The 23,387-nt window shown below is 34.6% G+C and overlaps 1 pseudogene; it reads left to right on the top strand.

The window, feature by feature from the left end:
* The first annotated feature begins 5,458 nt into the window (after positions 1–5,458).
* LOC106821853 (olfactory receptor 4A47-like) lies at positions 5,459–22,065 on the top strand (annotated as a pseudogene).
* The last annotated feature ends 1,322 nt before the right edge of the window (positions 22,066–23,387 follow it).

Genomic DNA, 23,387 nt, shown 5'->3' with positions numbered 1-23,387 from the left:
TCCTTACTTTTTGGTACTTACTATGAGCTAATGGTAGCTAGAACTAAAGGCTCGAAGGGATTCAAGTTCAACTTTTTTAGCAAGAATTCTTCATTGCTGGGGTGAGTACTTCCTATTACATCATAGTAGAAGGTATATGTTGATGCTAAGTTTGAAGTGCAGGTTCTGGTTGTGTCAGTCTTTTTGCTTCATTTTAAAGTTTTCCATTAACCTTAACCCAATAGTTTCAGTATCCACTGGTTATATTGCTTATATCTATTATGTCATTAGGGGTTTTAAAATGGTGATATTGTAATTCTAATATTTCTTCTATTAACTGGATTTCTTATTTAAAAAAGGAGTTTCCCTCACTTTTCACACCCTTCCCTGAAAGAAAGTTCATACAAGAAAGACAAGATGAATCTTTTTTTTTTTAAAGACTGGCACCTGAGCTGACATCTGTTGCCAATCTTCTTCTTTTTTTTCCCTTCTTCTCCCCAAAGCCTCCAGCCAGTACATAGTTATATATTCTAGTTGTAGGTCCTTCTGGCTCTGCTTTGTGGGATGCAGCCTCAGCATGGCATGATGAGCAGTGCTTGGTCTGCACCCAGTGCCCAGGATCTGAATTGGTGAAATCCTGGGCCACAGTGTGAACTTAACCACTCGGCCATGAGGCCAGCCCCAAGATGCATTCTTAATTATTTCACTTTATTTAACAAACTTCACAGTAATAATTTGGTGCCCTAGTAATTCCAGTTGTGACCAATGAGTTTAGTATCTCATCTATTGGCTATAGTTTAATTCATTGCACTTCTTACTCTCTTTACTGGACACTTGATTCACCTTAGTTTAGTGAGAAGCCTTTCAAATGTGTCCTCTGTCTTTTTGGTATGGCTACGTTAGTGTCTGAGAGCTTCTTTGTTTTCTTATACTACTAAATATCCAAGCCTCATCTTTCACATTTCTGCACTGTGACTGGAATGAACCATTTTTCTGAAGAGCCCTGATTCCTTATGCTGATGAATCATTTTTAGAGATTATAACCTGAGTATCGGTTTTCATATTGCTCCTCCATTTTATTAGTTCTAGGCATTTTCAGTGAGTAAGACTAGAAATAAATATTATTGGAGAGAATATAAAATGACTCTTCTTATTGATATTTTTAATTCACAGTTTTTATTAACTTATTTGATATCCAATATGACAAATCTTAGTTCATTAATCTATTTCAATTTTACCTATTTATTTTATCCTACAGTATACCTATTTTAAAGTAACAATGCTGCTACTACTAAAATATAACTGCTACTCATTGCAGTTTAAGATTTCTTTGCAGTTTTTTTGTCTGTAGAATATACGATCATATTTTTTGTTTGACCTATTTTCACGAAATATAGATACATTTTTAACCATTCAATAATCATTGTACTTGGAAGGTTAATTAAGTCCAAGATGGGGAAATAGGAACCAGATTTACCCTCCTGCTTAAAACAAGCAAACAAAACAGAAAAGAATGTATGAAATAATAGTTTTCAGGGTGCTAGATGTCAGAAACAATTGACAGTAATAACTGAGAAATGGGAAGTGAAGAAGCTGAGCCCTAGAATTGTCCCAGTTTATTGCCTTTAAAAAGTTTCCATGTCATGGTGCAGAGAGGGATACCTGAGAAGACCGTGGTAGACTCCTTGAGTTGAGAAGATGCAGCTGAGAGTGTGAAGAGATCAAGGCACCGAGGCAGACCAAGGCAGCTAGAATTCTGAGGGTAGAATACCAAAGAGAACAGAGCTGGAGAGAGAGAGTGACAGAGAGAGTATACTGGAGAACTGCAGAGGCTCTCCCTCAGTTATTCATCAGCGTACAGCTCAGTGCATGCATTTGAGGAAACTACTTGAGGCTGGGGGCAGATTTATTTAGATGGATTAGAGAGAAGAGTGCCAGGGCTTTGAATTCAGTACTTGACTATTTAGGGAGATCTTGCTTCAGTAGTGGGACATAATTAGCCCTAGACTGAGCACTACTCCAGACCTGCCTAATAAAACATAACAGCAAGCATTAAAAAAAAAAAAATACAGAAAGAAGACATCCAAAACAATCAAACTACATATTGTATTCAGAATTTTGAGTGTATATTAATGTGAGATATTGATCTGATTATTTTCTTGTGATGCCCTTGTTTCATTCTGGTATCAGGGTTATGCTGAGCGTATAAAATGAGTTAAGAAGTATTTTAATTTCTCTTGTCCCTGAAAATGTCTAAGTAAGGTTGGTACTATTTCTTGATTAACTGTTATATAGAGTTCATTAGTGAAACTATATGGGAATGGAATTCTGTTTGGGGAGGGGAAGAATTTTAAAGAATTAATTTAGGTAACAAGCATAAAATTGTTCCAGCTTTTAAATATTTTACTGTATATGTTTAGAAAGTTGTGTTTTTCAAAGCAGTGGTCCATTTTCTCGTAGTTGACAAGTATACTGTCACAAATTCATTTATAATATCCTTTTGTTATCTTTTTGAGATCTGTAGAATCTTCAGTGATGACACTCTCTTTATTCTTGATTCTGATAATTTGTTTTTTCTCTTATCTTTCCTTAATCCGTTTTGCTACGCACTTATCCATTTTATTAATTTTTCAAAGAATCAATTCCTAGGCTTATATAGTTCATCTATTTTTCAATTAATTTCCATTTCATTGATTTCTGTCTTCTATTTACTATTTCCATTCTACAGTGTTCTCTGGGTTTATTTTGTTTTTCCTTTTCCAGCTTCTTGAGATGGAAACAGTTCATTTCTTACATTTATTGTTTTCTAATACTTGCACTTAAGGCTATAAATTTCTCTCTAAGCACTCCTTTAGCTGCATCTAGTAAACATATATATAATCTTTCATATATATTTCACCCATATCTTTCATATCTGCTCTATATGCATATGGTATATCATTAACTTTCTGCTGAACAATTATTTTTAAAAATGATCTTATTTAATTTATACTGTGTTGCTTAATTTATAAATAATTGGGAAATGTTATATTTTTCTTATCAATTTCTAATTGAATTACATTATTCTAAGATATATATTCTGTATTATTTAACTCTGTTGGAATGCATCACAACTTTTTTGTGGCCTAGGGTATTGTCTATTTTGGTGAAAGTTCTTGGGTGCTTTGAGATAAATGGAATAGTCCCACAACTGTGTTCTGTTTCCTCACTCCCATACTAACACAGATTCTACCAACTTGCCTGTCTGAAACTATGTGAAAAACTTTATCTTCATTTGAAATAAGTTTTAAATGACTTGTTCTGAAATCCATGTTCATCATCATCTGGAAGTCAGTTCAGATGTCATCTGCGAAGATACAGTTTAAGCTGAAACAAGTTTGCCGGTTTTGAAGGTTATGATTAAACAAGAGAGTTTTTAGGTATTCCACTTCTGCCCAGGCTGTACTTTTCCCTTTTGGTGGTTTGACCTCAAGTTGTTCTTTTTATGATTTGCCCCCCATCAGAAGACATTGTTCTGAAAGTCCTCTTCTACGTGGTGATTATGCTGATGGCGTCTCTGGAGATGCAGAGTCTACCTTCAAAATCATGATTAAAGTCCCAGTGAATTTAATTAGAGAGGAATCTTCCCTGGAGATGCACCAGCTGAAGGACTCAATAATACGCACTGTGGTTCAAACGTAGACAAAGTGTGTACAGACCTTTGCCCTTACCTCAGAAATGTTTGCCTGTTTCAATATTCACAGGACTGGCTTTTTCAGGAATTGAAATGATGGATGCAGAACATAGTAAAGTATGTATATAAAATTACTCTCCATCCTTCAGGCAAGCCAAATTCAGTGATGCTGTTTGAAGACAGGCCAGTATACCTGATTGAGAATCAAAATGTTGTTAAGGCTATTTCACTTTTATTGGTGTAAAATGCAAACTAAAAAACATTTATCTCAACAATTCCAAATTTTCTCTCCCACAAAGTTATTTTTTAACGTGAAAATATTGATTTACTATTTGTCTATTATTAGGACAAATTCTGCTGACAATGAAGTTTTGATTTCTTTGTTCACAATCAAGATTCAGACTTCTTTAGGTTACAGACACTCATACTCATTTTGAAAATCCCAGCAATTTGTTAGGTAACATTTTTCTGAAAGACTGAAATGAATCAGACTACCTGCAGGCATGGACAGAGTTGGTTACATGGAAACAGGTCAAAGTCCAGTGACGGTGCATGTGTTATTTTGCTCTCTGTGTTCACAGAAATGGTAGCAGTGCATGAAGGACAAGGGGGAAGGCAGCACAACGTGGAACCTAGGTGTAATGACTGTCTCATTATGCAGGTAACCCAGAAAGTATATTTATGCATAAGATTTTGAACTAGGCTTTACATTTACAGGAGTGCTTTAGTGGTATGGGAATTCACAGACTTAAAAGTTCTCCTTTGTAGTTCTGATAACCAGCAATATTAAGGATCCTTTGTGATCGCTAAAATATATGGAGGTTGATTCAATTGTAATACTCTTTTGCATATTTTCATATGAAAAAGTTTTAAAATAAATTTACCTCCTCTTACATCAGTATTTTTCAAAAATAATTTCAAGTGTGACTATTTAGGGATGTTATAATGGGCAGATATTTCTAAATCTCATGATAGTTTCAACTGATATGTTCTCTAAATGTCGTTTGTTAATCTGTCAAAATTAGAGGATGATGTAGCATGTTACTTCAATTCCTGTTTTTCTGTTCACAGGTGAGCTTCAGCATTTATCATATATTTGTTGACCATTTGTATGTACTCTTCATTCAACGTCTTGTTTATATGATTTGCCCACCTTGCAGTTGGTTTGTTTTTCTTTTGTTAATTGCTTAGAACTCTTTGTCTGTGTTGATGTTAACACTATATATGCCCTCTAAAATGTAAATTTTTTCCGCAAACTACTTTTGTCTATTGATATTATGGTATCTTTTCTTAAATCCTTAAAATTTTTTGAAATCTTCAAATATGTCTATTTGAGATTTCAATTATTAGTTAAGAAGATTCTTCTAAGCTTAGAATGTAGAAAGACAGCTCCTTTATTAACTGGATGATAAATATAAGTTAAATCTTGCTTTAGTTTTTAATTAAACCTTTAATTTATTTTTATTTTATTTTTCTGTAAGATATTAGCCATATGTACAATTTTATTAACTTCCAGATGGAAAGCTAGTTGTGGCAACCCATTTATATAATAATGTATCTTTTTCCCACGTACGTCTCTAATTACTTGTCTCTCCATTAGTCTGTAAGATTACTGAGGTTAGGGACCATTTTTTAAGCAGCCTTGTATTCTTATAATCTCTGAATGTACTGGAACATGATAAGTCATAATGCCTATTTGTTGAGTGAATAAACAAATCACCTTAAGATTTTAGGAAGCCACTAGCAATAATCCCATTTACAGGTAGGTTTGTTCTCAACTCTGAAATAAGATGTAGAGAAGAACCTATGGAACAAAGGAGCAATGTGACTGAGTTTGTCCTCTTGGGGCTCACTCAGAGCCCCCAGGGTCAGAAAATATTATTTGTAGTGTTCTTGCTCCTCTATATTGTGACAATGGTGGGCAACCTACTTGTTGTCCTGACTGTGGTGGTCAGCCCAACCCTAGATGCCCCTATGTACTTCTTTCTTGGCTACTTATCATTTATGGATACTGTTTATTCTACTACAGTTACCCCAAATATGATTATAGACTTACTCTATGAGAAGAAAACTATTTCCTTCCAAGCTTGCATGAGCCAGCTTTTTATATGGCACTTATCTGGTGGTGCTGAGATTTTACTCCTGGTGGTCATGGCCTATGACCGCTATGTGGCCATCTGCAAACCCTTGCATTATTTGGCGATCATGAATCAACAGGTGCGTGTTCTGCTGCTTCTGTTGGCCTGGGCTGGAGCTTTTTTTGCATGCTATAGTTAAACTTCTCTTGGTTTATAACCTGCCCTTCTGTGGCCCCAAGGTCGTCGACCACTTCATCTGTGACATGTACCCCTTATTAAAACTTGCCTGCACTGACACCTACATTGTTGGTCTCACTGTGGTTGCCAATGATGGGGCAATCTGTGTGGTCATTTTTATGCTCATACTCATATCCTATGGGGTCATTCTGCACTCCCTGAAGAATCTTACTCAGGAAGGGAAGCGCAAAGCCTTATCCACTTGTAGCTCCCACATCGCTGTGGTGGTCCTCTTCTTTGTCCCCTGTATTTTTGTGTATGTGAGACCTCCCTCTACCTCACCCATTGATAAATGCTTGACTGTGTTTTATGCTGTCATCACCCCTATGTTGAACCCCTTAATCTATACTCTGAGAAATGGAGAGATGAAAAATGCCATGAAAAAGCTCTGGACAAGAAAAAGAAAATGAGCCAGCAGAGAAATGTACTACATCTTTTCAATGAAGAATTGCTCCTTCCAGGAAAGTCATGTGTGATTATTTAACTGTAGTTAAATTTCTCCTCGTATTTAATAACTTGGGCATGATGAAAAACATATATTACCTAAATATAGCCCACGATCAAGATACATTTTTTAAGATTTTCATAATTTATTAGGAAAATGTATTTCAGTTTTAGTTTGTAAAATGTCTCTGTTGAGACTATAGCTTTATGTTTTATGTTATGAGTTTGCTACAGTTCATGATGTAAATTAATTAGTCAATAGAAGATTTTCTCGTTTCTCTTTTAAATAATGTAACCTTTTTCAGAATTAATAGTGCTCATTACAAATTTCATAAATATAAAATAAAATATATAACAAAAACCTTGTCTCACTCCTCTCCACACAGACAGCTCATATTAATATTTAAAATATATCTTACGTTTGTATCTATGAGATACTTTAAATATGTAATTTTGTTCATGTTTCTTAGTACAGTAAGGTTGAAGAGGAATGATGCTTGGGATTTCTAATATTAATCATAAGGAGGCTAAGTATATAAAAAGATTTGAACGAACAAGATAGAGATGCAGAAAAATAAATCTTGTGTATTGTTCTGATTGGGAAATCATAGTGTATCCTCAAGTGGAACAACTTTGTTTGGTGTTAAATTTTAAATTTTCGTAAAGATAATCTATTAATCTTCCCAGATAGTTTATAATATCTGATCACACCTCTTCTATTTTTCAATATCCCCATCTCATTTTTTTGCTTATAGCGTTCCACAGCCTTCTATGGTGACCCAGGCCCTACCTTTCATATGTAAAGTTAGCATAACCTATAATCCATGAGCTTCAAATATGCAATACAGAACTCTACACCAGATATTTCAGGTGATATTATTAAAAAAGATGCTGACAATATATGCTATTCTTTCTTCTCTTATTAATGGAATGTAGATTATTAGGTAATATAGAAGCCAGAATATATTGGTTTACTTGACAGAGACCTCAATCATAAAATCTTCTCTCTCTCTCTGAATGAGGCTTTAAAGAAAATATTATCATGGACATGGCAAAAACATGGCTGTCTGTGAACTAGAAAGTGGGTCCTCACTAGACACAGGATCAGCCAGCACCTTGATCTTGGACTTCCAAGCCTCCAGAACTGTGACAAATAAATGTTTGTTGTTTAAGCCACCCAGTCTATGGTATTCTGAAATAGCAACCCAAATGAACTATGACCGACATTTAGTTAATTTTCAAATTTGTATTGTTGTTTCAATTGATGAGATTAAAATCTTTATTAATTGCCTATGTTCACTGGTCTATAAGCTTCCTGAAGTCAGGGAAAGTTACTTAGTTGTCTTTGTTGTCTCTCTTTCTTGCATAATGTCTTGGACATAGAACACACTCCATAAACTTTGTCTTTACTTGTATCCTTGAATTCTTGTTCTATGGGAATGAGAATTTTTACTGATGAATTTTGATGAACTCTTTCTACATTAAATATATATATTTGCTAAAAATATTTGCTGTTCTTTGATATTTGCTAAAAATATTAACCTTATGTTATTTGTGCTATAATTATGGGCATTTTATATAAAGATTTTATATTTTAATATTCTTTTCTTTTTTGACTTCTTCTATCACTGTTAGCACTTTCATATTTATAAAATCACTGAAGAAAATGGAATTTTCCAAGACTGGCCTCATGGCTGAGTGGTTAAGTTCACACGCTCCGCTTTGGCGGCCCAGGGTTTCACTGCTTATCAGTGTTGTGCTGCGGTGGCGTCCCACCTGCCACAACTAGAAGTACTCACAACTAAAAATACACAACTATGTACTAGGGGACTTTGGGGAGAAAAAGAAAAAATAAAACCTTTAAATTGTTGTTTGTAATAACTTTTCAAAAAACTTTTTTAACCCGTCTGGAATTTAATTTTGTTTATGATTAAGAAATATCTAAGCATATTTTCCTGAAACAGGTAAAACAATCTGCCAACATTATTGTTAACATCAGTAATAATTGAAATTTTTCTATATAATATGTCATTTTATACATTTAAAGGGTTCAACCTTGGAGCCATTTCTCCTCCTTCTCCTAATACTCATTTTCCTTCTTCTTCTTTGACGTATTCCCCTACCACTAACATACTATTTCAGTGGTAAAAGATTTTTAATGTGTACTTGTATTTAGTAGGGGTGGTTTCCCCTAATTTTTCATCTTTTTCAAAAGTTTCTTACAATTCCTAAATATTTAGTTTTCCTGATAAATTTTAGGATCATTTTGTAAAGTTTCAAAACTTCCCATAAAAATATATTTGGAATATCATGATTCTAGACGTTTATTTTAAGGAAAATGGCATGTTTTAATATCTTGTTTTCTACTAACAACTAGGTGGTCTGTAGGATCCAGGACATCTTAATTCACATTCATATTATCTTGGAAGTGATGTCTGGAAGAGATCCACGGAGTGCTTCTCCCTACCCATTTAGATGCAGGACCACAAGCAGGACAGTCATTATTTTATTCAATTCAAGGTGTCAGGCTAGTTAAGGGGTATGTCCAAAACTAACACACTATCACTTTCACAATCTTCTATTGATCAAAGCAGTCATATGGCCTGCCAGGTTTTGAGGTGGTGGAGAAATAGATGACAACATCTGTTGGGGGGACTGGCAAAGTCACATTGCAGAACAGCATGTTGGATGGAAGATATTGTATTCATTCTTGGAAAATATAATTACCTACATCTTTGAAATGGCATGCTGGAAATTTCATTCAGATTGAGGTGAATATATAGATCCTTTTGTAGTGAATATCATCTTAACAATGTTAAATTTTTGAAATAAGAACACAATATATCTATTTACTTGGGTATTTTCAAAAAGTAGTTTTTAGTGTAGGGATATTATTCATCAAAAAATTATCAAATATTTTTGTTGTTGTTTTCAGATGCTATTGTAAAGGATACTTAACATTTTTTCCAATTGTTACTACTGCTAATATATAGAAATACAATTGAATATTTTATTTGGACCTTGAATCCTACAAACTTGCTAAATTCACTTATTTCTAGTAATCTCTGTAGATCCTTTAGGATTTTCTATGACGCAATCGTTATCTACAAAAAAAAGGACAGTTCATTTCTTCATAAGATATAGGAGTATTTACCTTTCTAATTTCTTTTTGAGTCATTTTCAGAAGTATGTGTTTTTTCTATATTTTACTCATTTTATCTGTTATAAAATTTATTGGAATAATGTTTTTAACAAAAACCTTAACTATTCTTTTAAAGTCTGATGGATCTGTATGATGTCTATCTCCTTTTTCATGTCTGATATTGGTAATTTGGATTTTTCTCTCTTTTCTCTTGATCACTCTTGCTAGAAGTTTAACAGTTTTTCTATAAGAGTACCAAATTTTGGCTGTTTTGTTTTTCTCTGTTTTACGTTTTCTAATTTATTGATTTTTCATCCTATCATTATTATGTCCTTTTACTTTGGCTTTAATTTACTTCTCTTGTCCTAGCTTCTTAAGATAAAAGCTTAGACAGCTGCTTTTAAGACTTTATCTTTAATATCACTATTTAAAGCTATAAATTTCCTTCTAAGTACTGTTTTGGTTGCATCTCACAAATTCCAATATGTTTTTATTGCTTATTTATAAAATCTACTTATTTCTATTATGATTTCTTCCTTGATTTATAGGTTCTTTAAATATTTATTGCTATTTCCAAATACTTGGAAGATTTTCTAGATATCTGTATTAAATTTCTATTTATGCATGAAAAATATCTCAAAACAGTGACTTGAAACAAGACACACTTCTAATCTCACAGTTTCTGTACATCAGGAAACTGGGCATGATTTATCTGGTCCTTCCACTTCAGGGTCTCTCACAAGGCTATAATCAAGGTGTTAGCTGGAGCCACAGTCTCATATGAAGGCTCAGCTGAGGAAGGATCCACTTAGCTTGCTCACATGATCGTTGGCAGAATTCAATTTCTCAACATAAATTAAAAATCTCTTCAAACTATAATTCTAATTACATCCCACTGCTTTTTGAAATTGTTGTCATACATCTTACTACAGCAAATGTTATAAACCCCTGAATATATTATTAATCTTCCTTTAAATGATTACTTTTTAAAAATCATTTAAGAAAAAATAGAAAAATATATTCTCTGTTTTATCCATATATGTCATTTCCACTTTCTCCATTCTTTTCTGTAAATCCTTATTTCCACGTCTCAAATACCTAGCTGATTACTAAGCTGCTTATATGCTGGTTGAGACTACATTAAGCTCAACCAAAAAATAGCTGAAAGTCTGAAAGAGCGAGCAGAAATTTCACTTTTCTGAAATGAAGCTGAGCAGCTTCCCAGTGCAGAGGTATGGGGAAAGAGTTTGGAGTTCAAGTTCTGCTGGTTCAGAGTGACTTATTAAGGGCATCAGACTTTCCATTGAAACACAAGAAGGTGCATGCCTCACAATTAATGTCTACATCTCAGGATTAAGGACTATACTATAGGACTTTTAGCTATTCCTCTACCAACTGGACTACCCTTTTCTTTCTTTACCCTTTACAATTTACACCATTTAACAGTTCAGGTGGGTCAATAGAGGCATTGCATTATATCTTTCCTACAAATAATATACTTCTCAGGAAAAGCACTAAATAAACTTCAATCAAGTTCTCTCACTCAAGTAAAAAGGGATTGAGTACGTTTTCCTAACATCAACTGACTTAATGTCACACGTGAGAAGTAGCTGAGTTTTATTTTCTAGAGTCAAGATAATCTCATGGGAAAGGAATAATAGTGTCTTTCCTAAGAGTTATCACCCATTTGTGTGCTTCTTTGCTTTCTGTCATGATTTTCCCTTTTAACCATTTATTACCCTTCTGAACCCAATTTCAGATTTTGATTTAGCCATTATTGTTTGAGTTGTGAGGGGTATAATATGTTCATGTGATATACTTCTTAGTCCATTTATGCCCACTAGACATGGGGAAATTTGTTTGCCTTGGTTCAATAAGATGAAATTTGGGGGAGAAAATTGGCACGTTATGTATTGTTCCAACAGCTTGATAGTGTTTTCATTTATGATTTGGATCATAGGCTAAATGAAGTCCAAAGTGGAATTAAAAGTCTATTTCAAGATAAATCTATTTGAGGTCACCAGGTCACATCATTTATCTCATATATTCAAGTGGCTACTCCTGGAGGTTAGGTCAAAGGCATTCTATTCCTTTTTGAGTCAATACCTGGATTCTTTGGGGGGATCAACATTACCCACTTTAATCTTCCTTCTGAATACTGTAAGACCTTCCACAACAGCATTCTTTGTCACGGATATCATGATTATCCGTTCATCGAGGGCTTATTTGTCTGACAAAATGATGAAGCTATTACCTACAACCCATGGATTTATAAATATCCAGACATTGCTCTGAAGGTGAGGACCAAATGCTCCTTGCACTGATAGATAGGCTGCTCATATATCGGGCCACTGGGTGGACTTAACTTTGTCTTATTTGACCTACATTTTACCTTTTACATTTCAAGGGGAATTTTAGCAGATTTCCATGTGAATCCTACCCTTCAGTTTGGGAACTTCCATTGGGGAATCAAGTATCTTGTGTTTCTTTAGCAGGAAGCGAATAATTAAATTCATATCATTTAGCAATAAAAGTGAGTGGCCAACTCTGCCAGAGGTTCTATTTTGTTCTGAAAGTTATGCTTGTGAATATGAAGTACTTCCCCTGTGCCACCTCTCATAGCATATTTCTGTATATACTATTTCCATTTCATTAAAGAACTTTGTTATTCTACTCCATTTTTATGGAATGACCTTCTGACATCACCCATGGCATAAAGGACACTGGTGATGCATTTAAGTTGTGTCTACAAACATCCAAAGACTTTCAGTGGTTGTCTTTCAAATAAGCTGCTTCTGGACACTGAATCAAGGAATTATTGAATCCCAAATCCCAGTGTTCATTAAGGGTAGCAGTATTAGGCCTCTGCCAAAGTCTCCTGGCTGCAAATATCTATATGGTAGACACTTCTGATAATATCTGAGCACTGATATTATGGGGTTCCAGGGAAATTCCCATTAAAATCTAGAGCCAGGGTCATTTCTTCCTTGTTACTAGGACTAGAAAGGGCTAGAGGTGTGTTTGGCAGGGTTGGTAGAATGTCTCTAATGATCAAGGACCGTGTTATTCCTAGAAACTTGTCTGATTGCTTCAGGCTCTGTATTTTGACTAGATTGATGGGTCATATTTCACTAACCATATGTATCATAGCTTTTATATTCTCTCAAGCTTATGTTGTTATCAGTGTAATAAATTCACCTACTTTGAGTATAGTCACATCTAAATTTCATTAAAAACTATGGCAGTATGCTAAGTATATATATCCTTGGGACAAAATGGTAAACATATATGGCATTGCTTTCCACATAAAAGAAAACTATGCCTGACATTCCTTTGATTCTAAAAGTTCATGTGGAAACATAAAGATATGCAAATCGCAGTTAAATTTGAAAGAGTAATGAGGTATTCTAGATGACAATACAGATTATAATGTTGCAACAAGTAAAATCATGTGATAGTTTCAAAAAAATATATATATATAAATGAATAAAAGGACTTATAAAATAACCCAATTTCACATACATATTTGAAATGAGGGTATTTCAGTTAGGATAGTTTTGCTTGTAAATGACAAAAAACTCAACTCAAATTGTTTTGAAATATAAAGATACTTGTTGATTGGCTAACTTAACTGCAAACTTCGAAGTTATGGAAACCTTCATAATTAGTTGATCAAATGGATCAATTATGTTATAAAGGAATTCTTTTCTTAATTCACCACGTCCCATTTGTCACAGTCTTGGATTTATCTTAAATCTGGCTCCAATAGTGCTAGAAGGATTGCTATATGTAGCAAGTCAGAAAGAGGTTCTTTCTATGACTCTGGTAGAGGTAACTGACCCTGATTATCAGGTGGAAATGAAGATACTATAACACAGTGGTGACAAGGAAAATTATTTTTGCCTCTCAGGCGATCCACTTGGCTACCTCTTGCTTCTGTCATCCAATTGTGACAGTAAAAGAGAAAATACAGGAACCTTGGCCTGAAAAGACATAATGAAGAGGTGATAAGACATTTTTGGGGTGAAGTTCTGGGCTACATCTCTAGGTAAGTCACTGAGACCAGTCATGGTGTTAGTGAAAGGTGAAATAAGAACTGAATTGATAATGAAGGAAGAAGATGATGAGCGGAAGTTGCAACTCTAACATCCGCTGCAGTAGTAATGTACATAGCTTATCCATCTAACCGTTCTCTTCTAATTTTCCCCCAGAAAGAGGATCCTAGTGGAGCTGTCCCCATAATGTATATGATAAAATGGACTCAAGCAGCATAAGAGGTGGACTGTGGTGTATACGGTGATCTACTACCCTGCTCTCCGTTTGGGGAAGAAGACTTTGTTGCTCCTGCTGCTGTGAGTGCTGTTAGTAGTCATTCTCTTCAAGGTTAGCTTCTTCAAGGTTCATATAAGTTGCAGAAGGCCTCTTTATCAAAGGTCTCATGCCCTTTCCCAGAGCAGTCCCTCACTGTCTCCAGATCAATAATTAGATTCAGGTGTCAGTAGAGCCAAAAGAGGAAATACAGTTGTGTTTTAGAAGGAAATAGTTTATTTAACTAAAAATATTGCAGAATCTGGGTAATATGTACTGGTAATAGCTGGAGTAAAATAGGTGGAAATGGATCTCTTGGATATTGAAACAGAGGAGGGCAAAATATAAGGTTATACGAGGGAAAGTATTAGCATGGGGATATTCTGTCATGAATATGCACGAGATAAAATATAAGATGACTAAAAGTTACTGAGCACATACTGTATGCCAAACACATAGGAGACTATTCTAAACTTTCAGAGTAGGGTCTTCCAAGTGGTACCATAACTCAGCTTTCAGTAGGCCATTCCAACGTGCTATTCAACCAGTTGCTTCTAGGTGATGGACAATATGGTTACACCAGTGAATTCTATGGTGGTGAGCAATTTGCTTTACTTTATTTACTGTAAAATGTGTCTTTTGGTTAGCGACGACAATGAGTGGAATACCATGTCAACGGATAAATGGTTCTGATCCATGAATAATCAGGCAGACTGAAGCACTGCAAGTAGAAGGGACAAATATTTACCGAGAACATATGATGCCAAGATGCTGGCTCCTCTAGGTTGAGGCGTTTCAATGAAGTAATCTGCCACAGGTTGTTGGCTGGTTTCCCTAGATTATTGTGCCCTGTTAAGAAGTCAGTGATGGACTTTACTGATGGAATTTTGGACATTCAGCAGTACTAAAGCCAGCTCAGGATTGGTGAAAGATAGATCATGTTGTTCACTGAGCCTATGTAGAGCATTCGTCTCTGCGATAGTGACCACAAAAGTAGCTGGGGAAAATGCTGAATGATATGCACAAGACAGGTCCTCTTGTCAACCGAACTTTTGAGACCCTTCTCTGCAGTGATCTCTGATGGTACTTATACAAGAAACAAACCTTGTGGCATTCGGTGTCTATTCTAGGGGATCTATCCACATACCACTCCTCCAAACTGCTTTGTTGTCCATTCTTCCATTTGTTTTCCTTTCCCTCAATAGTTGTTCAAATCCGTAGTGATGGTCCACAAGTCAGCGTAGGTCCATAACTCAGGCCATTTCTCCTTCTATGTGAAGTGCAAAACCATATGTACTGCTCAAACTACTGCTTACTGGGAGGATTTCCCTTCACTACAACCCTTTAGGATCATCAAGTGAGAATGCAGTGCAGCAACTGCCTAATTTAGTGGTTGCTGCAAAATATGCAGATTTATTCATACACTTACTCTTATTTTTATTCTTTCCATCCCTCTGCTTATTTTGGCCTCACTTTTCTGTTATGTTAACAACTTCTTGAAAATACATTTAGTGCATTGGTTTTTCAAGATTTATCATTTTCTAATACACACAAATAAGATTTTAGTTGACTCTCACAAGTTTTGATATGTTTTAATTCGTTACTGTTGAGCTCAAAATATTTTCTAATTTCTCTCATGATTTACTTTACCCATGAGTTACTTAGAAATGCACTGTTTAATTTTCAAAAACACAGGAGTTTTCTAGTTTTAGACTTTTATTTTCTAGCTTATTTTCCTCATGTTCAGAGACACAACTTATGAATATAATTTTGAAATTTTTTGAGAATTGCTTTATGGCCCAGCATATAACCAATTTTGAAAAATGTTCCATGTGCACTTGGAAAGAGTATGTATTTTGCAGTTGTTGGATGCATTGCTTTCTTATGTCAATAGATTACATTTGTTAATGAGGTTGTCTAAATTTTTTATATCTTTATGAATTTTTGGTGTGTATGTTCTTGCAATTACTGAGACGTGTTAATCTCTCTATTATTGCTGATTTATCTCTTATTCCTTTTAGTTCAATCTATGTTTTTTTTTTAAAAAGTTATGAAACTATGCTTTTAGTTGCATATCAGCTTAAAATTGTTATATATTTCTTCTCTATTGACGTTTTGCAGTTGTAAAACTTCTGTATGTGGAAATGTGTCCTGCCTTGAAGTCTACTTTTTTCTGATATTAGTATAGAAACAGTGCACTTTTTTTCAGTTAGATTTTATGCAGTTTATTCCACTATTTTATTTTCACGTTTTATCCTCATATTTAAGATGTTCATCTTGTAAGGTTCATGCCATTGAGCTCTGTTTTCATTTGGCACTCTGAAGATGTCATTCCTCTTCTTGCTTTCAGTCCTTTTAAGAAATTGGTTGTCAGCATTGTTGTTACTTCCTTGAATGCAATATGTCCTTAGGTTTTCTCTGTCTTTTGGGTTTATGCTGTACCATTTCTATTTATCCTTTTTGAAAATTTATCCTCTTAAAATTTTATTCTTCATGAAATTTGTAACTCCCTATGAATATACAGCTTAATGTCTTTCAGGAATTTTGGAAAAATTTCAGCCATATCTCTTCAAATATTTTGCCTAGTCTCTTTCTTTTATCTTTCTGGAATTATAGTTAAATTTAAAGTATGTTGGAGCTACACATTGTGCCTTTTAAATGTATTTTGTGCTATTTTCTGCATTGTCCAAACTTTTATCTCTCTCTGCTTTTGTTTGCATATTCTCTTCTAATCTTACTTCCCATTTATGAATCCTCTATTCATATGTGTCTACTTTGCTGTTAAAACCAATGATTGAGTTCTTAATTTCAGTTACTATATATTTTAGTTTTCAAATTTCTTTTATTCAATTTATTATCCATCTTGATCTTTAATTATTTGAACACACTAGGTTTATTTTAAAATGCTTGTTTTTTCATAGTCTGGATCATCTATACCTGTTTCTATTACCATTGCTTTTCACTTAGGCCTTGTATTCTCCTATGCTTTGTTGTTTTTGTTTTTGTGCCAGATTTTATATTTCAAAAGCTGTGGAGATAATTCAAGGATTTTATGATGTTTTCTTCTTTAAGAGGATTTTGTTTTGTTTCTAGCTACCAGCTAGGCTTGGGGAAAAATAAATCCCAGATAATCTAATCTAATCAAGAAATTAGATGATTAAGGTTGGCTCGAGGTTCTCTGAGAACTACTCTATAGTAGTAGAAATATTTACCATGATTCCAAGAGTAAAGCCCTTTGTGGTCTCAAATGAGAGCCTGTTTGTTTACAAAAGCCTCTTCTTGATAGACCCACAATTTCATTTGTTGTTGCCCAGGGTAAAGCATCTGTGGAAGTTCCACTTAGCTTTTCAGCCTTTCATTTGTGGCTTTTAGAATTGGGCCATATCTTCAGAAAAAGAAGCAGTGAAATGCAGGGTTTTAGCTCCCTAGTTTCTCTTCTCTTCAAAATTTTGAACCTACAAATCCTCGATTCCTTGTTAGATCTCTGATACTTTTAAACACATACATTTTATATTTTTCTAGCTCTTCCAATTGTTCTTATTGGAAGATTTGATGCAGAACAACCCATTCTTATTTTTCCAGATGACAAATATTATCTCTCTATTTAATTTTCTAGTTTGGAATGGATGTGGCTTGTAGAGAATTTGCTGTGTATTATTACGTATTTTTAGGCAATGTCTATACCAGTTAGTATTTTAAGTGTATTATTCTTATTGGGGCACATAAATTCAGCCTCTGGGCTGCAGTAGACATCATCTTTCTAGAAAATCCCTTCACTTCATTCAGTTACACAGAAAGCTTTAGTAGTTCTTTGCATTCAGCTGGAAGGGGGACATAGAGAACTATACCTATGCATATATTAGTTCTCCAGCTCTGAGTCATAATTCAGTTCACAGGAACCCTGATCATATCAGATAGTTCTCTTAAATTAATAATAACTACTATATCCTTTGCCATTCACTGGTAAGAGAGGAAAAGTGCTTAGATCTATTCTTTAAGTCTTACAAATAATACACGTAACATTTGGGCTTACTGGTTTTCTTCCATTTATTAGGTAAGCTGAAAACTTCCAACTTTTGATGTGGCTTAGTACATAATAAAGATCTTCAGATGGTTCATACAGGTAGTTAATGACTCTTTACCTAAGACCCTTATGACCTAGAAAATTCAATATTAAACTAAATATGTGTGGAGATGAACATCCTCAGTGGAACCCATAGTAAGGTTTGATGTACAGGCAGGCTCTTGTTGAAAACTAATTCCTTTCCTGTAGAAACAGTTACCAGTTGATATTGAACTAAAATTAAGGGAATGAATATCATTATGATTCCACCTGACATAGATTCAGACAGTTCTCAACAACCTCCACTCCAATAGAGAACTACAGGTCTGTGATCACTTGTCTTTTCAAGAATTGAAATATCTACCATGTCTACTCAGGTAAGGGAAACATAAGAAAAAGTTAACAAATGGGACTATATGAGACTAAAAAGCTTCTGCAAAGCAAAGGAAACCATGAAGAAAATGAAAAGACAACCCACCAACTGGGAGAAAATATTTGCAAATCATTTATCAGACAAGAGGTTGATCTCCAAAGTAGATAAAGAACTCACACAACTCAACAACAACAAAAAGCAAACAACCGGATCAAAAAATGGGCAGAGGATATGAATAGACATTTTTCCAAGGAAGATATAGAGATGGCCAACAAGCACATGAAAAGATGTTCATCATGACTAATTAGTGGGGAAATGCAAGTCAAAACTACAATGAGATATCACCTTACACCAGTCAGAATGGTTATAATTACCAAGAAAAAAAATCAGCAAATGTTGGAGAGGATGTGGAGCACCACGCTGCTAGTGGGAATGCAAACTTGTGCAACCAGTATGGAAAACAGTATGGAGATTCTTCAAAAAACTAAAAATAGAAATACCATATGACCCAGCTATCCTGCTACTGGGTATCTACACAAACAAGGTGAAATCAACAATCCAAAGTAACATATACACCCCTATGTTCATTGCGTCACTATCCACAATAGCCAAGACATAGAAACAATGTAAGTGCTCATCGACTGATGATTGGATAAAGATGTGATATATATATATATACAATGGAACTGTACTCAGCCATAGAAAAAGACAAATTCATCCCATTTGCAACAACGTGGACGGACCTGGAGGATATTATGCTAAGCAAAATAAGCCAGACTGAGAAAGACAAACACCAGATGATTTCAGTCATATGTGGAATATAAGCAAATACATGGACAAAGAAAACAGTTCAGTAGTTACCAGGGAAAGGGGGGTGGGGCGGTAGGCGCAAGGGCTGAAAGGGAGCACTTGTGTGGTGAAAGACAAAAATAATGTACAACTGAAATTTCGCAATGATGTAAACTATTATGAATCTCAATAAAAAACAATTAGGAAGGAAAAAGAAAAATGGGAAAAATATTTTAAAATATACTACATGAATCTGAGTTTGTTTTAATTATGGAAAACTCATTCTTGGGTAAACTAACTTTATTTGATATGCAAATACAAGCCTTAATAATCTGAGGAAAAATGAGTACAGGTCTTAGGGAAGAATTCAGGTCTTTGATGGATTATTCATGAAAAGGCAAAAAATTACGTTTGAAGATTAGTTTTTCCATGTGTAATAGTTTCAGAACAGAAGTGCCACCACCTTCTCCTAAAATAAATTTATTTTCAGAAATTAAAAAAAAAGAATTCAAATATCAACTTCAATTACTTCTCAGTCTTAGTGCTTTCTCCCTCTGAGCCTCAGGGCCCCTTGAGCAAAGGTTATAACAGCTGCAGTAAGGAGCTCTTTTGTTGAGGATGTGAATCACAAGGAAACTTGAAACTGATTTTCCTTTCATTTTGGCTGAAATACTTGCCTTGCCTAAATATTTCCTAACATGAAGCTCTTAATTTGTTATTTACTTTATTTAACATTTTTTTCTTTTCACATTATTGGCTTTTCACATATTTGGCTGTTTACTACTCTTTGTTGGCAAGAGCCAAATCTTTTTTTCTCTATGGATTATTCTAGGGGAGAACACTGTCCAGAAGAGGTTACTTTACTTGAATTTGTTCCACATATTCTAATAAACTAATCTATAGTGACCTTACATCATCTTTCATTTAAAACAGCATGATGTAAAAACCGTAGGCTGAGTCCATGCAAATAAATGGAAGCATTATTTTCCTTATGGAGTGGCCCAAGAGATTTCCAGGATGGAGTCTATCTTCAACTCATGTCTGGTCCTCTAGATGTTTTCATGTTATATTTTCCTGTTCATAGATATCCTTCATTGCTTGTAGAAATTTATTAAATTTCTCAATTTTCTTGGAGGAAGTTGGATAGATGTAGAGACATGCTTTTAATTAGGGAGGAAGCAGCCTTAGGGATGAGCTATTTGAATGATTGAAAGTCTAAAGAGTTCTGCTGTTACCAGGAGGAATGCTCTCATTGGTTATTCTAGGAAGTTAAATCCCAGTATTTGTCTTGTTAGGCACCTGGATATATTAATGGTTAGAGACATGGATGTCATCCTAAATCCTCAAAGTAAAGTACTTTTTCGTTGCCTCACTGTAACTGACTGAGGAGAAACATTCAAATAACCAATGTCAGTGTTTAAAAATTTGGGGGCAGTTTGTTTTGGCAAGGAAGGGGCTTGGCCAAGTTAATCTCCACTAATTACATCACTTTTTACATAGTCTGAGAACAGAGCAGCTTTGTTTATCTTTGAAGAAATTTTCCCAGCAGGTGAGAATGTTCAATTATCTTTGCACAGTAAATATTTATGTTGTATTTAAAACTGTCTTTATATTCTAGGCATCCACACCCAATACTTCCACGTTTATCTAAAAGATTGAGGTAATGGGGAACCTGAGTGGAAGTATGGAAAGTGCGGCCACCTGAAGTTATTTCTAGATCCACTGATCAGTCATACGTGACTGTGTGTTCTGTGTTCACACGTAGGTATATGAAGGTCTACGTTACCCTCAGTGAATGAAGCACTGATTTTAGAGATCAAGGAAAAAACCAAGAGGTGAGTTCTTGAAAAATCAACAGGGGATACTCATTGAAAAGTCATATGTTTAAAGATAGCTAATTCTTAAATATCATATATTTTCATTGGACGAAGTCTGAATTGAGTAAAGTAAGCTAGGAACACACAGAAATAAACCAGAATATACAAAGTGTATTTACTTTTAGTATTACAGCCTGACAGATGTTTGTTGTCCGTTTCACCAAATAACAAAGAGAAACGTGCAATGCATTACAAGTACACTCATGAATTAATAATCTTGGTTCACGGGCTATTATATTTTATGTGATATGTTAATATTTATAATTACTTTTACATGTTTAGAGAATTTAAAATCATATGTCATACCAAACGTGTTAGAATATAAAGCAATGAAAAACTATTTTGTTCTGGGAGCTTGATGAGGGCTTTTATGTGTGAATCTTTTAGAACTATCACAGCAACCACGTTTGTACACATTCATAAAGAAACCCATACTCAGGGAAGTGTCTTGCTTGCTGTCACTTAGAGGCATAAAATTGTAAAATTGTAAAGGACTGTAGTATTTTTCTACCTATAGTATTTTAATGTCTTTTTAAAAAATCATATTCTTAAGAAACTACGTTAAATGATAGTTACAAAATAAAGAAGTGTTAACTTACTGGTTTAATTTGAAAACCTAGTAATACTATCTTTTGGTTTTTATAGTATCAAATCTTTGATGACTTAAACTACGGAGAATATGTTATATACCTAATTTTCACATATAAATAATTTAACTGGTAGTAGAAGATTCATCCTGGTGAAATCCAATATTGATGATTAATGAGAGTAAGAGCACTAGATTCTGCAGAAAGTAAGGAGTGAAAAAAAGTAATTGGATATAGATGACCTTTTACTCTTATGTTCTTCAACAGGTGAGCCTTTAACAACCTACAGCTTCCACAACGACAGAACTTCTGAATCAAGTGGGAGCAGTGATGTGAGTGAGTGTGTGGAATGTTCACCACAGAGGCCTTCTAAAGAAGGGGGCAGTGATGTGAATGAGTGTGTGGAATGTTCCCCACAGCGGATTTTTAAAGAAAACTCAGACTTTCCTGCATATATCCTCCCCGCCTGCCAAATCCGTGTGAATGGAATCAACTTGTCTACATCTGAGGTTTAATAATTGTGTAAAGTTTTTCGAGCAGTGAATAATCTGCAAATTTGGGTTTGTGTCTGTAATTATACAATTCTTCTCTCTTGTTTAATTCTGTCCTTACCATCAGATGTAAGGTCTCTGAGAAATGAATGCTTCCTTTCCTTTTGAATTTTCTTTTCTTTTTTTACTAGGATGTGCTCTGTGTTTATTTGCTATGGCTTCCCAAGGAGCCTCCTGGGTAACCCCTGGAAGCCTCAGGGAATTGGGCTTCCAGCTCTTGTTCACTAAAGGAAATGTTTTTGAAGATTTTTTTAAAGAATATGACTTCACTTCATTATCACATTAATATTCTTATTGGGTGAACATTCATTTCTCAAATATAATTTCTTCTTACTGATTTGATCCTTCTTTTCTTTCATTTTCTACTTTTTTTCTAGTATTATGCTTGCTTCTAGCTAAAATACATTCCATCATAGGCAAATATTACTAGTCATATATACTAAAATAGATAATTCCTAAATATACCTTCTTATCTTATACCCAAATTGGGGTTCATGAATTCTATCTATGATATTCTTTTTATCCTGGACTATGTCTATAATTCTTATCAAATTGACAAAGATCCAGATGGCTTGTTCTGATGCAGTGTTCATAGTGAGGCACTCAAGAACATTAATAATAGCTGTCATTCATTGAGGCTTTATCAGGTGCCAGGCACTTACCAGGTTTTAGGGACTTTATATATAATAAAACAACCACCCCAATAGGTAGGCACGATTGGTATCCCCATTTCAAAAATGATGAAATTGAAGCATAGAGAGGTTTATTAAGTTGCCCAGTGTCACCTAGATAGTAGGTGGCAAAGCTGAGATTCCAACACAGACAGAGCAGCTCCAGAGTCCACATTACTCATCACTGTGCTGTCTTCTCTCTCCAAAGATCTTTTGGATCTTAAATAGGTACACACTGAATGAGAAACTTGTAGTCACTACTTGGTCTCTGTGGTTATCAAATCCCGTTACCACTGGCTAGCTTTTTTCAAGTAATGGTGATAAGCTTGAAAAGTTTTATTTAGTTATAAAAATATGAAGAAAAAAATTGTCAGCAGAGTAGAATAAGGTGGAGCTGCACTAATAGTACCATAGACAGTTGGACTGGAAAGGATTTGGGGCCATCTAGTTTAAACCCTTTGTTTTCCAAAGAGCAAACTGAGCAGGATTGTAATTACATTTTGAAAATGACTCAAACCCATGGCTTTTTATACTGAACTTGGACTTTTCCCTTGAGTACGCTGCTTTTTCAAATCTGAGCACTGAAGTTCAGTTTTTGAGTTCTCTCAGTACCTA

The sequence above is a fragment of the Equus asinus genome, chromosome 17 (genome assembly GCF_041296235.1).
Source record: "Equus asinus isolate D_3611 breed Donkey chromosome 17, EquAss-T2T_v2, whole genome shotgun sequence".
Classification (NCBI taxonomy): domain Eukaryota; kingdom Metazoa; phylum Chordata; class Mammalia; order Perissodactyla; family Equidae; genus Equus; species Equus asinus.
This window is presented reverse-complemented; position numbering and strand designations above follow the sequence as displayed.